The following is a 21,067-nucleotide window of genomic DNA, read 5'->3' on the forward strand; positions in this document are numbered from 1 at the left end:
CCCCCCCAGCCTGCCCTCTCTTCCATCATCCCCCCTCACATCCTCTCCCCCCCCTATTCTCCTGGAGGGTGAGATCCCCTATTTAGTGTGTATTTCCCTCCCTCCTCAAGCCAAATTCAATAGGAATAAGGTTGACCCATTCCCTTTTGCCTTCCTATTCTTCCCCTCCATTGTAACCATTTTCCCTTGCCTCTTCTGTATGAGACAGTTGCCCCACTCTGTCCCTCCCCATCTCCTCTCATTATATCCCTCTCACCTCTTAATTTCACCTTTTAAGTATCATCCCTTCCTGTTAAATTGGTCCCGTGCCCTCTATCTATGTATACCTGTAAACGTATATACACACATTCACATATGTATTCATATGCCTGCATACCCTCATACAAAGACATATATATGTATATAATATATATATATATATATATATATATATATATATATATTTCTAATCCCTTCAACTACTGAGAAAAGTTTCATAAGTTACAATTATTGTTTTTCCATGTAGGAATGTTAATAGTTCAACTTTGGCCAAGTGGCTCAGCAAGCAAGAGCACTGGCCTCAGTGCCGGGACGACCCGGATGAAATCCGGGCCTAGACACCCAGCACCACACCCAGAAACAACAACTGGCCATGCAACCCTGAGCAAGCCACTCAACCCCAATTGCTTAAAAAAAATAGTTGAACTTTGATAAGTTCCTTATGATTTCTTTTCCCTGTTTACCTTCTCATGCTTCTCTTGGTTCTTGTATCTGAATGTCAAATTTTCTATTCAGCTCTGGTTTTTTCAGCAAGAATGCTTGAAAGTCCTGTATTCCACTGAATGACCATATTTTCCCCTGAAACAGGATACTCAGTTTTGCTGGGTAGGTGACTCTTGGTTTTAATCCCAGCTCCCTTGACCTCCAGAATATCACATTCCAGGCCCTTCGATCCCTCAGTGTAGAAGCTGCCAGATCCTGGGTTATCCTGATTGTGTTTCCACAATATTCAAATTGTTTCTTCCTGGCTGCTTGTAATATTCTCTCCTTAATCTGGGAATTCTGGAACCTGGCTATAATATTCCTAGGAGTTTTCTTTTTGGGATCTTTTTCAGGAGGTGATTGGTGGATTCTTTCAACCTCTATTTTGCCCTCTCGTTCTAAAACATCAGGGCAGTTTTCTTTGAGAACTTCCTGGAGGATGCTTTCCAGGCTCTTCCTTTGGTCATGGCTCTCAGGCAGTCCAATAATTTTTAAATTATCTCTCCTGGATCTATTTTCCAGGTCCGTGGTTTTTCCCATGAGATATTTCACATTGCCTTCTATTCTTTCATTTGTTTGGATCTGTTTAACAGCATCTTGATTTCTCATAAAGTCATTAGCTTCCATTTGCTCCAATCTAATTCTGAAGCAATGATTCTCCTCAGTGAGCTTTGGAGATTCTTTTTCCATCTGGCAAATTTGACTTTTTAAGGCATTCTTCTCCTCATTGCCTTTCTGAGCCTCCTTTGCCATTTGAGTCAGTATGTTTTGTAAGGTATTATTTTCTTCAGTCAGGCTGTTGACGCTCATTTCATAATTTTCTTGCATTGTTCTCATTTCTCTTCCCAATTTTTCCTCCACTTCTCTTATTTGGTTTTCAAAATCTTTCTTAAGGTCCTCTATGGCCTGTAACCAGCTTCTATTTTCCTTTGAAGCTTTTGGTGCAGGAGTTCTGACTTCACTGTTTTCCTCCTGTTCCATGCCTTGCTCCTTCTTATCCCCAAAATAGGAGTGTAATGTTGGAATCTTCTGTCTGCTTTGTTTCCTTTGCCTGCTCATTTTGCCACTCAATGATTTGACTTTTGGGCTTTTTGCCACAGTAGGACTCTGCCACCAGACAGGGGAGTTTTCGTCCCAAACGCTGGGGTTTTCTCAGCTGCCAGAGGTATTGGATGGGTGACCTCTCTGAGGTCTCCACACGCTCTGGCAAGCTGGACACACACCCCAGGACCTCCACCCTAGACTGCAATCCAGATCCAAGCAGGTAAAAGCAAGAGCAATTACCCCTCAGACTGGTGCTTGGTCCCCCTACCCTCTGTAGGCCAGGAGCTGAAGCCGCCATGTGGTGCTGGCAGGCTGTGCTGGCGTCTCAGTGGTTTCTCGCTCTGGGGGTAAAAGCCACGCACTCCCACTTCCTGGGTCCCAAAGTCCAGACTGCACTGGCCTCTCACCTTGTCCTTCTCATCTCTGTATTGATAAATCTGGAAATGGCCACAGCTGCTGCTGATCTGGAGTCCCTCTGGCTGGCAGCTGGTCAGGCCCACCCTGGGGCTAAAGCCTCGAAGTGGGGCTGGGCTGGGCTCCCAGAGCGCTGCGCTGGCCGATTCCTGCCGGCCTGCTGGGCTGTTCTCAGCAGGAGGTTAGCTTCTCTGTGTCATTTTGTGGGTTCTGCAGCTCCAAAGTTTGTTTAGAGTCCCCTTTTTACATGGATTGGGGAGGGTGGAAGCCGGAGCCGCGGGAAGGTTGTGCTTCTACTCCGCCATCTTGGCTCCACCGGAAACAATTTCTTAAGAAGAAAAATTGGACAAATGGAAAAGGAGGTACAAAAACTTACTGAAGAAAAGAACACCTTGAAAAATAGAATTGGCCAAATGGAAAACGTAGTACAAAAGTTAGCTGAAGAAAAAAAGTAATTAAATATTAGAATTGTGGTCTTGCTGAGGTGGAGGAGGAAGAAAAGGAGGAGGAGGTGGAGGTTTGTTCTGCACAGTGAGATGTTTGTCCATCGCCACAGCTGCCACCATCATGGAGGAGCATGATAGAGGGAACTCAGCCAAGAGGGATGGTCTGGGGGGAGGAGGAGCCCCTTGAAGTCTCCGTGCCAAAACAGTCCCCAAGGAAATGCTAAGAAACAGCCACAGCCATTCATCAGAAAAATGTAAATGTGCTGCATTTTGTTTTCAATACTGTTTGAAAACAGGAAAAAAAAATAAAACAAAACTTAGAAAATATGGCTCATTTCTGTGCAAAGTCAATATAACCAAGATTAGGAGGAAAGTGGAAAAGTGGGAAAGAGTTTTTACAAACTATTTCTCTGATAAATGCCTCGTTTGTAAAATATACAGATAATTGATTCAAATCTATAAGAATACAATTCATTCCCCAATTGATAAAAGGTCAAAGCATATAAACAGGCAGTTTTCAGAGGCAGAAATTAAAGATATCTATAAGCATATGGAAAAATGCTCTAAATCACTATTGATTAGAGAAATGCAAATCAAAACAACTCAGACATACCATATCTCACTGGTCAGATTGGCTAAGATGACAAAAAAGGAAAATGACAAATGCTGGAGAGGATATGGAAAAATTTGAACACTAATGCATTGCTGGTGGAGTTATGAACTTATCCCACCACTCTGGAAATCAATCTGGAATTATGCCCAAAGGGCTATAAATAATTTCATACTCTTTGACGCAGTAGTACTGATTCTAGGGTTGTATCCCAAAGAAATCATAGAAGTGGGAGGAAGACCCATACGTACAAAAATAATTATAGCAGCCCTTTTTGTGGTGGCAAAGGATTGGAAATTAAGGGAGTGCCATCAATTAGGGAATGGCTATCTGTGAATCCAGGTGACAATTGGGTAGATTCAAGCATGAGATGGACCCATGGAAGAGGAACCATGGAGCCTGAGAGCCAGCCTCGAGTAAAGAAGAAAGGACCTCTTCTGTCTCTGACTGAGAAGATCATGATTTACTGGGATTTAGGGGTGGAGAACTATGACCTTTGTATTTTGTTTCCCTTAAGGAGGCTTGCTCCTTAAGCATGATTGAATTAAGGACTTTCTGAATTATATCTTTTGTTTAAAACTATATGGCCACTTTGGTGAAAACTATGTGGCCACTTTAGTGATAATTTGTTAAATTATAACATTGTGAATGCTGTACTTTGGTTTCTGTGAATGTTTTGCTTTAATTTACTGCTGAATAAATAGATGGTTCACTATATACTATGTAATCAGAACCTTAAAGCTATTGACAGCAGCAGTCCTCTGGAAAGCTCTTCGTGCTTGGCTTTACAGAAGCAAAACACTTTTCAGGAGAAACAGGTTGACAGAAGAGAAAGAAGAGAATAAATGGGGGGGGATGGAATGGCGATAAATACAATTAACAATAGAAAAATTGATAGTTTTCTCTGAAAATGGGCTTATTTTCCAAACATTTAGAGAACTGAGTTAAATTTATAAAATTAAGAGCCATTCTTCTATTGATAAATGACCACAAAAATGATCAGTTTTAAAATGGAGTATTAAAGCTATCTATATATCTATACCCATATGAAAAAAATATTCTAACTTATTATTGCTTAGAGAAATGCAACTTAAAACAATTATGTGGTACTATCTCATGCCTATTACATTGGCTAATAGAAAATAAAAGGTAAATGACAAATGGAGGGTATGTGGGGAAAATAAGACTAATGCACTGTTTTTGGAGTTGTGAACTAATTCAACCATTCTTTACAGAAATTTGTAACCATGTCCATAAGGCTATAAAACTGTGCATACCCTTTGATGTTCTATATCTCCAAACAGATAAAAACCAAAAGGAAAAGAAACTATGTGTACAAAAAATATTTAAAGCAGCTCTTTTCTGGGTGTAAAAAATTAGAAGTTGAAGGGAAGCCCATCACTTGGGGAATGGCTGAACAAGTTGTGTTACATGATATGATGGAATAATGAAGTGCTATAGGAAATGGTGGGCAGGAAAGATTTGCATTTGCTGATACAAAGGGAAATGTACTATGTACAAATTAACAACAATATTGTAATATTATCAGCTATGAATGACAACTGTTCTCAGTAATACAATGATCCAAGCCAACTCTTAAGAATTTATGATGAAAAATTCTATCTATCCCTAGAGAAATAGCTGATGGTGACTAAATAAAGACTCAAGTATACTTTAGTATACTTTTTTACTTTCTTAATTTTCTTGAGGTTTTATTTTGTTTATATATATATATTTTTTTCACAAAATGACTATTATGGATATGTTTTGCATGATTACACTTTTATAACCTATATCTAATTGCTTGCCTTTACAATAGGGGAGGGTCATCAGTGAGGAAGGGAGAGAATTTGGAATTGAAAGTTTTAAAAAATTAATGTTAAAAATTATTTTTACATGTAACAATTTTTCTCTTTCATGTTTACCTTTTTGTGCTTCTCTTGAGTGTGTTATTTATTTATTTAAAGCAATTGGGGTTAAGTAACTTGCTCAAGGTTACAAGGCCAAGTGTTTCTGGGTGGGTGCTAAGTGTCTGAGCCCGGGATTCAATCCCCAGGTCATCCTGACCCTGGAGCCAGTTCTCTTACTCACTGTGCTACCTGGTCGCCCCTTGAGTGTGTTATTTAGAAGTCAAACCTTCAATTCACCTCTGTTATTTTTATCATGAATGCTTTAATTTACTTTATTTTATTAGAGTTTCATTTTATTCATTTTTCATGAAAAATAACATATCAAATATGAATAAATTATTTTTCCAAATCAGGAAACTTATCAGCATAATTGACCATATTAGTTACAAAATTAACAGAAATCATATGATTGTCTCAATAATTTTGGCAAAAGCTTCTGACAAAATGCAAGACCAATTCCTATTAAAAACACTAGAGATCATAGGATCAGTGTAGTTTTCCTTAAAATGATAAGTAGCATCTAAAACCATCAGCAAGCATTATATGTAACAGGAATTAGGTAAAAACTTTTCCAATAAGATCAGGAGTGAAACAAGGATGTCCACTAACAAAAATGCTATTCAATATTGTACTAGAAATAATAGCTTTAGCAATGAGAAGGAAAAAAAATGGAGCAATTGGAATAGGCAATGAAGAAACAAAGTTATCATTCTTTGCAGATGATATGATGGTATACTTAGAGAATCCTGGAAAATCAACTAAAAATCAACTACTTCAAATGATAAATAACTTTAGCAAAGTTGCAGGATATAAAATAATCCCTCATAAATCATAGGCATCTTTATATATTACTAACAAAGCCAAAAACAAGAGATAGAAAAAAAAACAAAATTATTTAAATTAATTGTAGACAATATAAAATATTTGAGAGTTAAAAAATGAGAAAACATTAAAAAATATGACCATAAAAAATTCCTATGGTAACAGGAAAGATGAAGATCCAAACTTAGAAGTAAAAAATATCAGACCAGCTGCATGCAAACTTTCGATTTAAAATGTGAATCGGAAACAAGCCCAAGAATTTGTGGAATAGCTCAAAAAAAGACTGAAATTAAAGAAGAGAAGTAGAGGAATATGAAAAGAAACAAAAGTGATACAAGAAAATTATGAAAAGAAATCCAATACCTTGGCAAAAAGAGACACAAACAATACTGAAGAAAATAACAGAAAATGAAATAAGACAAGAATTAGACAAATAATAAATGAGGCACAAAAATACAATAAAGAAAAGACGTTAAAAGAACAATTGTTCAAATGGAAAAAAAAGAGTTGCAAAAATTTAGGAAAGACAATTACTTCTTGGAAAAGGATATACAAAAGCTTACTGAAGAAAATAATTCCTTAAATATAAAAATTGAGCAAGTGGAAGCTAATGTTTGTAGGAGACATCAAGAAACAAGAAAACTAAACCAAAGTTAAGAAGAAATACAAGAAAATATGAAATATCTCATTAGAAAAACAATTGACCTGAAAAATAGTTTGAAGAGAGGTAATTTAAGAATTGTGATATATGAAACAAAGATAAAAAAGTGTAAACATCATAGTGCAAGAAATTATTTAAAAAAACTGCTCTGATAACCTAGAACCAGAGGGTAAAATAGAAATTGGAAACAATGTATTAATGATTGTCTTAAAGGGATCCCAAATTTTAAACTCCTAGATATATTGCAGCCTAGTTGAAGAGTTCCCAGGTTAAGGAGAAAACATTGCAAAACACCATAATAATCAATTTAAATATAATGGAGCCACACTCAAGAAAACAAAAAAAATCTAGCAGTTTCTACATACATGCTAAGAGGGCTTAGAATGTGATACTTGAAAGCGAAAGAAGTAGGATCAGAACCTAGAATAACCAATCCAGGAAAATTAAGAATAATCTTTGAGAGAGAAATGAAACTCTAATAAAATAGAGGAAATTTGAGCATTCATGATAAGAATATCAGAGGTGAAAAGAAAGTTTGACTTCCAAATAAAACACTCAAGAGAAGCATAAAAAGGTAATCATGAAAGAGAAATCATAAGAGATTCAGCAGTCAGATGGTTTACATTCCTATATGGGAAGATGATACTTTTAACTCCGAAGAAGTTTATCTCTATTAAGAGAACTAGAAGGAGTATACATAGAGGACAAGGAAGTGAGTTGACAAGGATGAAATGATGTAAAAAAAATTAAAGGTCAAGAAGCTGGATACAGAGGGAAGAGGGAAAGGAGTGAGAGAATAAGGAAATTTATTTCACATAAAAAAGGAATAAAAGAAAGAGAAGGAAAGGAAGATACATATATCCATTTTAAAAGAACACAAATCCTTCCCCAGCTGATAAATGATCAAAGGATATGAGCAGGCAGTTTTCAGAAAAAGAAATCAAAGCTATCTATATTCATATAAGAATGCTCTAAATTGCTACTGATTTGATAAATGAAAATTAAAACCACTCTGAGGTTAATATCTCAGACCCATTATATTATGTAGTATGACACTCCCCCCCCCCAAAAAAAAATGACAAATGTTGGAGAGGCTGTGGAAAAACTCGTTTATTAATGCATTGTTGGTCAAGTAGTGAACTGATTCAACCATTTTTGAAAAAAAAAATTTGGAACTATGCCCCCCCCCAAACTATAAAACTGTGTATTTCCTTTTACCCATCAATATCACTATTAACTCTGAATTCCAAAGAGATCAAATAGAAAAGCAAAGGTCTTATGTACTAAAATATCTACATCAGTTATTTTTGTGGCGGTAAATAATTGAACATTTAGGGGATTCCCATCAATTGGGGAATGATTGAAGAAGTTGTGCTATATGATTGTTATGAAATAGTATTGTGCTGTAAGAAACTACAAACAGGATTATTTCAGAAAAACCCTGGAAGACATATTAATCTAGTGAAATAAGGAGAGTTAGGAGATCATTGTATATGGTAAAAAAAAAATTGTACAATAATTATTTGTGAATTATTTGGCTCTTCCAATCAATACAATGATCCAAAGCAATTCCAAAGGGCTCATGATGAAAAATTCTATCCACCTCCAGTGAAATAACATGGAGAGTCTGAATATAGATTGAAGGAGGCTTCCTTTTTTTCCAAAAGGAGGCTTCCTTTTAACTCTATTTTTCTTTTTTTTTTTTTTTAATCTTTGTTCTCTTTTGAAACATAGCTAGTATGGAAATATATTTCTCATGACTGCACAGGTATAATCTTTATCAAAGTGCCAGCCTTCTCAAGGAAGCTTCAGGAAGGGAGTAAAGGAATGTAATGTAGTAATGGAATTCAAAAATTATTTTTAAAATGTTGATTGTTTTTTACATTTAATAGAGAATAACAGAATAAAAACATTCTTTTAAAATAAAATTTGAGGTAGAAGCACGACCTCCCACAGCTCCGGCTTCCACCCTCCCCAATCCATGTAAAAAGGGGACTCTAAACAAACTTTGGAGCTGCAGAACCCACAAAATGACACAGAAAAGCTAACCTCCTGCTGAGAACAGCCGGGGAGACCAGCAGGAATCGGCCAGCACAGTGCTCTGATTGCTGAACCTAGCCCCACTCCGAGGCTTTAGCCCCAGGGCGGGCCTGAACAGCCACCAGCCAGAGCGACTCCAGATCAGCAGCAGCTGTGGCCCTTAGCAGATTTATCAACACATAGATGCGAAGGACAAGGTGAGAGGCCATTGCTTTCTGGACTTTGGGACCCAGTAAGTGGGAGTGCATGGCTTTTACCCCTAGGGCAAGAAACTGCTGAGACACCGGCACAGCCTGCCAGCTCCACTTGGCGGCTTCAGCTCCTGGCCTGCAGAGTGTAGGGGGACCAAGCACCAGTCTGAGGGGTAATTGCTCTTGCTTTAACCTGCTTGGATCTGGATTGCAGTCTAGGGTGGAGGTCCTGGGGTGTGTGTCCACCTTGCCAGAGCATGTGGAGACCTCAGAGAGGGCACCCATCTAATACCTCTGGCAGCTGAGAAAACCCCAGCGTTTGGGACGAAAACTCCCCTGTCTGGTGGCAGAGTCCTACTGTGGCAAAAAGCCCAAAAGTCAAATCATTGAGTGGCAAAATGAGCAGGCAAAGGAAACAAAGCAGACAGAAGATTCCAACATTACACTCCTATTTTGGGGATAAGAAGGAGCAAGGCATGGAACAGGAGGAAAACAGTGAAGTCAGAACTCCTGCACCAAAAGCTTCCAAGGAAAATAGAAGCTGGTTACAGGCCATAGAGGACCTTAAGAAGCAGATAAGAGAAGTGGAGGAAAAATTGGGAAGAGAAATGAGAACAATGCAAGAAAATTATGAAATGAGCGTCAACAGCCTGACTGAAGAAAATGATACATTAAAAAACAGACTGACTCAAATGGCAAAGGAGGCTCAAAAAGGCAATGAGGAGAAGAATGCCTTAAAAAGTCGAATTTGCCAGATGGAAAAAGAATCTCCAAAGCTCACTGAGGAGAATCATTGCTTCAGAATTAGATTGGAGCAAATGGAAGCTAATGACTTTATGAGAAATCAAGATGCTGTTAAACAGATCCAAACAAATGAAAGAATAGAAGGCAATGTGAAATATCTCATGGGAAAAACCACGGACCTGGAAAATAGATCCAAGAGAGATAATTTAAAAATTATTGGACTGCCTGAGAGCCATGACCAAAGTAAGAGCCTGGAAAGCATCCTCCAGGAAGTTCTCAAAGAAAACTGCCCTGATGTTTTAGAACGAGAGGGCAAAATAGAGGTTGAAAGAATCCACCGATCACCTCCTGAAAAAGATCCCAAAAAGAAAACTCCTAGGAATATTATAGCCAGGTTCCAGAATTCCCAGATTAAGGAGAGAATATTACAAGCAGCCAGGAAGAAACAATTTGAATATTGTGGAAACACAATCAGGATAACCCAGGATCTGGCAGCTTCTACACTGAGGGATCGAAGGGCCTGGAATGTGATATTCTGGAGGTCAAGGGAGCTGGGATTAAAACCAAGAGTCACCTACCCAGCAAAACTGAGTATCCTGTTTCAGGGGAAAATATGGTCATTCAGTGGAATACAGGAATTCCAAGCATTCTTGCTGAAAAAACCAGAGTTGAATAGAAAATTTGACATTCAGATACAAGAAGCAAGAGAAGCATGAGAAGGTAAACAGGGAAAAGAAATCATTAGGAACTTATCAAAGTTGCACTATTTTTTTTTAAGCAATCGGGGTTGAGTGGCTTGTTTGGGGTTGCATGGCCAGTTGTTGTTTCTGGGTGTGGTGCTGTGTGTCTGGGCCCGGATTTCATCCGGGTCATCCCGGCACTGGAGCGGGTGCTCTTGCTCGCTGAGCCACCTGGACAAATTTGAACTATTAACATTCCTACATGGAAAAACAATAATTGTAACCTATGAAACTTTTCTCAGTAGTTGAAGGGATTAGAAATATATATATATATATATATATGATATACATATATATATATGTCTTTATATGAGGGTATGCAGGCATATGAATACATATGTGAATGTGTTTATATATGTTTGCAGGTATACATAGAGGGCACGAGACTAATTTAATAGGAAGGGATGATACTTAAAAGGTGAAATTAAGAGGTGAGAGGGATATAATGAGAGGAGATGGGGAGAGACAGAGTGGGGCAAACTATCTCATACAGAAGAGGCAAGGGAAAATGGTTACAATGGAGGGGAAGAATAGGAAGGCAAAAGGGAATAGGTCAACCTTATTCCTATTGAATCTGGCTTGAGGAGGGAGGGAAATACACACTAAATAGGGGATTTAACCCTCCAGGAGAATGGGGGGGAAGGGGATGTGAGGGGGTATGATGGAAGGGAGGGCAGTCTGGGGGGGAGGGAAGTTGGAAGCACCCACTTTTGAAAAGGGACAGGATCAAAATAGAGAATAGAACAAGTGTGAGGTGGGATAGGAGGGAGGGAAACATAGTCAGTCTTTTACAATACATCTACTATGTTATTGTTTTGCATTAGCCACACATGTACAACCTATACTGAACTGCTTGTCCCCCCGGTGGGGGTGGGTGGCAGGGGGGAAGGGAATGATTCTGGAACTGAAAGTTTAAATCAAATATATATGTGTGTGTGTGTGTGTGTGTGTGTGTGTGTGTGTGTGTGTGTGTATACTATTATTAATACCATCTTACATGTAATTAAGAAAAAAGATATACAGGCACTGAGGCATAGAGATCCAATGGAAAAGTTGAAACGTGTATGGGAGAAAATATGGGAGAGAGCAGATTGGAGGTGGGGATATCCTGTGGGACTGCTGTTTTGGGGGGATGGGTGGGGGAAAAACGGGGAGAAAATTTGTAACTCAAAATCTGGCGGAAACGAATGATGTAAATCAGCAGTTAATAAAGCATTTAATTACAAAAAAAAAAAAAAAGAAATTGTTTCCAGGGGCACTAGGTGGTGCAATGAATACAGCACCGTCCCTGGAATCAGTAGGACGTAAGTTCAAATCTGTCCTCAGGCACTTTACACACTTACTAGACATGTGACTTTTAGCAAGTCATTTAAACCCAATTACCCTCCAAAAAGCAAAAAAAAAAAAATTTTCCTTTTATGATTTTTGTTCCATTTGGCCAATTATACTTTTTTAAGGAATTTTTTTCTTTAGTCAATTTTATAGCTCTCATTTCTTTTCTTTCTTTCTTTTTTTTTTTTTTTTTTTTTTTTTGTTTTTTGGAGGGCAGTTGGTGTTAAGTGAATTGCTCAAGGTAACACAGCTAGAAAGTTTTAAGTGTCTGAGGTCGGATTTGAACTCAGGTCCTCCTGACTCCAGGGTCAGTGCTCTATTCACTTGCCACCTACCCACCCCATACCTCTCATTTCTTCTCCCAAATTTTCTTCTCTGTCTTTTATTTGACTTTTAAAATCCTTCTTGAGCTCTTTCAAGAAGGCTTTTGGGGCTTGATACCAATTCATATTCCCTTCAAAATTAGTTATATTTTGATCTTTCTTTTCCCCATAAAGAGTCTATAATCCATGTTGATTTCTGCTTTTTGCTCAACTTGTTTGCCTACTTCCTGGATTTTTACATTTGAGCTCTACGGCTGGAAAAATGAACGACTGTCCAAAGCCTCTTGTGTTGGGGGCCAGGGGGCCAGTCACTGGCTTTGTATTTAGGGCGCTCAGTCTGTAAGGATCTGGCAGCTTATTTGGTGCTTAGCTGAGGTCCTAGTTGTTGTGACTGGTGTTTGCTAAGGTTAGGTGGGGTTTGTCTGCATTTCCTCATGCAGAAGCACTACAATGAATCACCAGGAGGTTTGGGTGCTGGAGGATGCCTCTCACAGTTGGGCACCAGAATTTTAAAGAACTTCTATGGAAAAAAAAAGATTTTTTTAAAAATAAAATATAAAATTTTGTGGGAGGGACAGAATTCTAAATGCTTGTTAGATTTTAAGGGATCAGGATATAGGATCATAAATTTAGGGGTGGAAGATACCTTAAGAGGTCACAAAGCCCATTATACAAATAGGCTCTGGCACAGAGAGGTTATGTGACTTTCTCAGAATCATCTAACTTATAAATGGTTTGAGGAAGAATTTAAAGCCATGTCTTCCTGATTTCAAGTTTCACACTCTTTCTACTATACCAGATTGACCATTATAAAAAACGAAGCTACCTTTTTGTTTCAAAAGAGCAAAATACTGATGATCACAATTCTGTACCAATTTTAATTAATGTTATTTTTGAGCCCTGTGTGAGTTTTCTCCAAATGAAAAGGAGAATTAAAGAAGTTTTCCTGACATTTTTTCCCTTTATTTAGTGGCAACCACTTCTCTTTGTGATAAAGTTGTATTCATGTTAGGAAAGAAAAATAAAACAGAATCTATGAATAAACATAAATACAAGTGGAATTTATTGAATGATATTTTATGCTTAATGAACTCTAAAGAGATATTGAGATATGATTCTACATCTTGAGGTGGGAGTCCACTAACTCTCTGGTTGATTTCCTTTTGTGTCTCATTAGCTGGTTTGGGACAGCAGCAAATCCTGCTCCCAAAATTCTCTTTACCACTCAATGATCTTTGCCAATGGCATGCACTAAAGATATTTTCTCAGTTTCTCTCTTTCCAAGGGTGATAGTACAGTGATTGATGGTGGAAGCAAGGCATTATACATTATTTCTGCTTCCAGATCTGTTCTTTGGGATCACTGAGTATAGTAAAAGGTAAAATGCAAGGATTTTCTTGGGAATCTCATTTCCCCTACTTAAGTTCAGAGTCATTTAACAGTGGAGCATGAAAGTCTGTTTTCTATGATCTCAAGTGATATGAGACCATAAAGACTTTCATTTTAGTCCATTGATAAAAATGTGAGAAAGGATTGACAAGATTAACAATTAATATATCCTTGAAGAATATTTTATAAGACCTTAATAACAGAAAAATGCCTTGTATCCAGACAGCCAAAAAAAAGCATATCAGTTCTGAATGTGGTAGTCAACCATATGCATGAGGACTCAGATATGAAAGCCTGTAAGATATTCTTTCAGAGGAAAGGGAAAAGTAATGGCTTTAAGGATTGAGGAAGAGGGATAAGGCTTAGTAAGTAAAATGTGCTGTGACTAAGATGTCAACAGATAATGGCTATATGTGTTCAGTGAAATTGTCCACAATAGCTGCTCCTAAACCAATATAATTCCCTTTGTTTATATGTTACTTTCTGAATTCTTGTAACTCTATTACAATGGTGTCAAACTCAAATAAAATCTAAACAATGCATGTGTGCTTGAGGGAAACTTATTAACTTAAATTCATACATTAACATGATTTATGCTTTATCATATTTTTATTTCCTTGATCAAATATTTATCAATCACAGTCCACTTCAGGTTGTATTCCAGGAGTGTTGTGGGGTCATGTGCAGCTGCATTTTTAACACAACTATTCTCTTGATTATGTAAAATCACAGGTCTTCAAATGCTTATTTTTAACACAAGTGTTAATTATTTTTGGTTGGAAATATGAATTTTTTAATGTTTTGTTATTTTTGAATTTGTACTTAACAGTTTATTTTTCCTAAGTAACAAATAAAAGCACTTTTAACATTCATTTAAAAAAAAAACCTTTCAGTTCTAAATTCTATCCCTCCCTCCACTGACTCCCTCATTGAGAATTCAAGCATTTTGGTAGAAGTTATACATATATCATCATGCAAAAAAATTTCCATAAGTCATGTTTTGAAAGAAAACATATAAAAAAATTCAAGAAAGATAAAGTTTAAAAGTGTGCTTCAATCTGTATTCAGACATGAACAGTTCTTTTTGTGGGGATAGATACTATTTTTCATATTAAGTTCTTCAGAGTTATCTTGGATCATTGTATTAGTGAGACTAGCTAAGTCATTCACAGCTGATCATCTTACAATATTGCTGCTACTTTGTACATAGCACATTTCAATTTGCATCAGTTTATACAAGTGTCTGCAGTCTTTTCAAAGAGCATCCCATTCATCATTCCCCATAGGGTAATTGTTTTCCATCACAATCATATACTCCATCTTGTTCAACCATTACCCGACTGATGGGTGTTCCCTTGATTTCCAATTCTTTACAATGAAAAAAAAAACTGCTACAAATATGTTTGTACATATGTGTACATTCCTTTTTTAAAATTTCTTTTGAGGTACAAACATACAATGCTAATTAAAGTACACATGCCCTTTAGCATAGTTCCAACTTTACAGAATAGTTGAATCAGTTCACAAATTCACCAACAGTGCATTAATGCCCCCATTTTCCCAAATCCTCTCTACCATTTGTAATTTTTCTGTTCTGTCCTATTAGGCAATCTAACAGGTATAAGGTAGTATCTCTGAAGTGTTTTTTTAATTAATTTATTTTTAGTTTTCAAAATTCACTTTTGTATTATTTTGAATTGTAAGTTCTCTCTGTCTCTCTCTGTGTGTCTCTCTGTCTCTGTCTCTCTCTGTGTGTCTCTGTCTCTGTCTCTCTCTGTCTCTCTGTCTCTGTCTCTCTCTGTCTCTGTCTATCTCTCTCTGTCTCTCTCTCTGTTTCTCTCTCTGTCTCTCTGTCTGTCTATCTCTGTTTCTCTCTCTGTCTCTCTGTCTCTGTCTCTCTGTCTGTCTCTGTGTGTGTCTCTCTCTGTCTCTGTCTCTCTCTCTGTCTCTCTCTCTGTCTCTCTGTTTCTCTCTCTCTGTCTCTGTCTCTCTCTGTCTCTCTCTCTGTGTCTCTGTGTGTGTCTCTCTCTGTCTCTGTCTCTCTCTCTGTCTCTCTGTCTCTCTCTCTCTGTCTCTCTCTCTCTCCCCTCCACCCTCTCCAAGAGAGCATGTAATCTGCTATTGGCTACATGTGTACAATAATATTAAACATATTTCTACATTAGTAATGTCATAAAGAAGAATCAGAAACAAAAGAAAAATCAACAATAGAAAGAAAAACCAAAAATAAAAAGAGAAATAATAGCATGCTTTAATCTGTATTCAGATTCCATAGTTCTTTCTCTGGATATAGAGATAATTTTCCTTCATGAATCCTGGAATAATCTTAGATCATTGTATTTCTGAGAATATTGGTTGTTACTGTGGACAATGTTTTCCTGGTTCTGCTCACTTCACTCAGCATCAATTCATTTAAGTCTTTCAAGGTTTCTCTGAATCCAGGTTGCTGGTTTCTTATGGAACAATTGTATTCCATTACCTTCACATGCCACAACTTGTTCAGTCATTCCCTAACTGATTGTTATCCCCTCAATTTCCAATTCTTTGCTACCACAAAAAAAAGCTGCTTTAAATATTTTTGTACATGTGGGTCCTTTCCTCATTTTTATGATCTCTTTAGGTTACATAGCTAGGAGTGGTATTGCTGGATGAAAGGATAGGCACATTTTAATAGCCATTTTGACACAGTTTCAAATTGCTTTCCAGATTCATAACTCCACCACCAATGCATGAGTGTTCCAATTTTTCCACATCTTCTCCAACATTTATTATTTTCCTGTTTTGTTATGTTAGTCAATCTGATAGGTGTGATGGAGTACTTCAAAGTTGTTTGATCAATTCTAATTTTTAATGAATTGTTTTCTTCACTTAGCTTTTCTAATTCTTTTTCCATTGGGCCAATTCTACTTTTTAAAGGACTTCTTCTCTTCAGTGAGTTTTGTAACTCTTTTCCATTTGGCCATTTTTTTAGAAGTTACTTTCTTCAGTTGTTTTTTTTCCCCATTTGGCCAATTGCATTTTTTTTAAGTAATTGTTTTCTACAGTTATTTTTGCCCTTCCTTTCCCAAGCTGTTGACTCTCTTTTCCATACCTCTTATTTCTTTTCCCAATTTTTCTTCTACTTCCCTTATTTGACTTTTAAAGTCATTGAGACCAGTTCATACCCTTCTTTGAGGATTCATATTTAAGCTTATTGACAATGCTGTCCTCTTATGAGTTTGGATTTTGATCTTCCCTGTCTCCATAATAATTTCTCTGCTCAGTGTTCTTTTTTATTTTTGCTCATATTATTTGCCTCTAATTACTGGCTTTTAAGGTTGAGCTCTAATTCTGGGGCACAGGTTGCACTTTCCAAAGCTTCTTGTGATGGGAGCCAGAGTCCTGGTCACTGACTTTTTGTGTTGTTGCCTCAGATACTGGTAGCTGGAGGCTATAGGGGCTCAGCAGTTTACCTAGTGCTGTCCTAGGGTCCTAATGTTGGTGTCTGGTGTGCACTGAGGACAGCTGGGTTTTTTCTACATTTCCCAGGGGCTGTGCTAAAGCATGGGGAGGTCCTGGCTTCTGGAAGATACTTGCTGGCTCAGGGCTGTGCCAGTGCACATGGTGGTACTCCAAGGTGGAATCTGCCAGTTCCCCTGGCTGTGCTAAGGCATGTAGATCAGGGGAGGGTCCTGTTTTTGGTGTCTTCCTGCTATACTGCTCTGGGGCTCAGGATCTCCTGCTTGTTTGTTGAGATGGAACCTACTGTGACTTGCTGGGATACTTCCTGGCCTGGATTGTGCCCCTTTAACCCAAGTTATAAAAAGTTATAAAGCTTTACCCAAGTTATAAAAATATTTTCCTATTATCAAAGTCCACTGGATCAAAAGATTTGTCCTCCTTGTCTTCCTGCTGACTTCATAATTCCAGGATCTGTTCTGTAGCACTGCTTTATGGGTGGTTGGGGATGAGAATGGGAGGACAGTTATTTACTGCTTACTTTGCCATATAGGCTTCGGGAAGTCCTCAGAATTGTTTTAATTTGCATTTCTCCAAACAATAGAGAGTTAGCAAATTTTTCATATGACTGTAGTTAGCATCTGAAAACTGATCATATTCTTTGATTATTTATCAATTGGGGAAATGGCTCTTAGTTTTTATAAATTTGATTCAGTTCTCTTTATCTTTAAGAAATGAGACCCTTAAAGAAATTTACTTCATTTTCCCCCAGTTACTATTGCTAACTTTATTTTTCACCATCCTATTCTCCACACTCATTTATTCTATTCTCTCTCCTTTTAAACTGTACTTCCTCAAAAGAATTTTGTTTCTCACTAACCCCTCCCCAAATCTACTCCTCCTTCTACCATCACCTTCTTCTCTTATTCCCTTCCCCTCTTACTTTTCTGTAGGGTAAGATAGCTTTCTATACCCAAATGAGTGTATATATTATTTCCTCTATAAGCCAATTCCAATAAGAGTGAGGTTCACTCACTTCCCATTAACCCTTCCTTATTTCTCTCCACTGTAAAAGTTTGTCTTGCTTCTTTTCTGAAATAAATTACTCCATTCTATGTTCCTTTCCATTTCTCACAGTATATTCCTTTTTCACTCCTTCATTTTCCTTTTTGTTAGATATCATTCCTTCCTAATCAATTCAAACCTAGGACCTTCATCTATATATACTCCTTCTATCTGCCCTAATAATAAGAATATTCTTATGACTTACAAGTATCATCTTCCCATGTATGACTACAAACAGTTAAATATTAAGTCCCATATGATTTCCCTTTCCTGTTTAACTTTTTTTTATGCTTCTCTTGTGTATTGTGTTTTAAAATCAAATTTTATATACGGCTCTGGTCTTTTCGTAAGGAATTCTTGAAAGTCCTCTATTTTATTAAATATCTATTTTTAGCTAGAAAGATTATGCTCAGTTTCACAGGGTGGGAGATTCTTGGTTGTAATCCTAGCTCCTTTACATTTCAAAATATCATATCCCAAGTGCACTGAAACTTTATGGGAGAAGCTGCTAAATATTTAGTTATCCTTACTATGGCTCCATGACATATGAATTGTTTCTCTCTAGCTCCTTAAAATATTTTCTCCTTGATCTGGGATGTTTAGAATTTGATATTAAGATTCCTGGCAGTTTTCATATTGGGATCTAGGTGGTGAATGGAAGATTCTTTATTTTTTTTACCCTCGGATTCTAGAATATCAAGGCAGTTGTTTACTATAATTTCAAGAAAGATGATGTCTAGGCTCTTTTTTGGATTGTGGTTTTCAGGTACTTCAACAATGTTTAAATGATTTCTCCTGGATCTATTTTATAGGTCATTGTTTTTTTTTTTCATTGAGATATTTCACGTTGTCTTCTATTTGTTTTGTTTGGTTGGTTTTTATTGTTTCTTGGTTTCTCATTAAGTCATTAGCTTCCATTTGCTCCATTCTAATATTTGAGGAATTATATTCTTCAGTAAGATTTTCTATCAAGTTTTTTTTTTCTTTAGTAAATTTTTATGCCTTTTCCCCATTTGTCCAGTTCTACTCTCCAAGGCATTCTTCTCCTTATGGTTTTTTTTTTAATCTCTTTAAATTTTAATTTTTTATTTAAATTTTTAATTGAATTTATTTAAAATTTAATTTAATTTTAATTAAATTAAAATTTTAAATTAAATTAAATTTTAATTAAATTACATTTTAATTTAATTTAATTTTAATTAAACTGTTTAAATTTAATTTAATTGTAATTAAATTTAAGTTTTCTTTAAATCTGATTTTTAAATCTCTTTTGCCATTTAGCCTAGTATTCTTTTCTTTTTATCTTTATTCCATATTTTTTTAATTTTAAGTTTTCAACATTCATTTCCAAAAGATTTTAAGTTTTAAATTTTCTCCCCATCTCTCCTCTATCCCCACCCCAAGATGGTAAGCATACCAATTATTCTGACTCCCAGTCTGCCTTCTCATATATCCTCCCCATTCCTCCTTTTACCCCCTTATCCTTTATTTTCTTTTAGGGTAAGATGGATTTCTATATGTCATTGCCTATATATTTTAATTCTTGGCTGCATGTAAAAATACATATTTTTTAGCATTTGTTTTAAAGACGTTGAGTTCCATATTCTTTCCCTTCTTTCCTCCTCACCTACCCTTACTAGGAAGACAAGGATTTCAATATAGTTTATATATGTATAGCTATGCAAAAACGTCCATAGTAGTCATGTTGTGAAAAACTAACTATATTTCACTCCATCCTGTTCCACCCCCCATTTTTTCCATTTTCTCCTTTGACCTCATCAATTCTAACTACTTCTAACTTCTAACTATGCCCTCCCCAGTCTGTCCTCCCTTCTTTCATCCCCCCTCCTATCCCCTTCCACCCTACTTTCCTGTAGGGTAAGATACCCAATTGAGTGTGTATGTTATTCCCTCCTTAAAAGAAATCCAAGCATAGTAATATTGACTTTCACTCCCTGCTCTTCCCCTCCCATGAAATAGCTTTCTCTTGCCTCTTTTATGTGAGATAATTTAGCCTATTCTCTCTCTCCCTATCTCCTTCTTCAAATATATTCCCCTCTCACCTCTTAATTTTATTATTTAGGTATCATCCATTCATATTAAACTCACCCTATGTCCTTTAAGTATACATGTACACACATATATGCACACACATATACTCACATACACCCACATATTTATACATCTATATGTATATATGCATTTATATTCCTTTCAACTATCCTCATACTGAGAAAAGTATCATGAGTTACATATATCATCTTTCCATGTATTAATGTAAACAGTTCAATTTCAATCATTTTCTTATGATTTCTCTTTCCTCTTTACTTTTTCATGCTTTCCTTGATTCTTTTATTTGAAAGTCAAATTTTCTGTTCAGCTCTGGTCTTCTCATGAAGAATGTTTAAAAGTCCTCTATTTCTTTGAATATCCACATTTTCCTACTCTTTCAGGTAGCCCAATATTTTTTTTTTAATTATCTCTTCTGGATCTATTTACAGGTCGGTAATTTTTCCTATAAGATATTTCACATTGTCTTCTTTTTTTTAATTATGTTGTGTCTGTTTTATAATATCTTGATTTCTCATAAAGTCTTTAGGTTCCATTTGCTCCAATCTAATTTTTAAGGCATTATTTTCTTCAGTGAGATTTTAAAGTTCCTTTTCTATCTAGTCAATTATTCTTTTTAAGGCATTCTTCTCCTCATTGGCTTTTTGGACCTCTTTAACCTTTTGAGTTAAGTCTATTTTTAAGTTGTTATTTTTCAGTATTTTGGGGGTCTCCTTTAGCAAGTTGTCAACTTGTTTTTCATTATTTTCTTGCAATACTCTCATTTCTCTTCCCATTTTTTTCCTCTGCTTCTCTTGCTTAATTTTCAAAATCCTTGTTGAGTTCCTCCATAGCCTGTGGCCAATTAATATTTTTCTTGGAGGCTTTTGATGCAGGAGATTTGGCTTTGTTGTCATCTTCTGGGTCTATGTTTTGATTTTCTTTGACATCAAGAATGATTGTATAATCTAATTTTTTTCCTTCTGCTCATTTTCCCTTCCAATTGTTTGACTTTTGAGCTCTTTTTGCCACAGTAGAACTCTGCTTCTAGAATGGTGAGTGCTATGTCCAAAATTTCTGGGGTTTTGTGAAGCTATTTTTAGCATTA

This window comes from Petaurus breviceps, unplaced genomic scaffold (genome assembly GCF_028583685.1).
Source record: "Petaurus breviceps papuanus isolate PSGF00001 unplaced genomic scaffold, PetGlider_PUasm1.0 90842, whole genome shotgun sequence".
Lineage (NCBI taxonomy): Eukaryota > Metazoa > Chordata > Mammalia > Diprotodontia > Petauridae > Petaurus > Petaurus breviceps.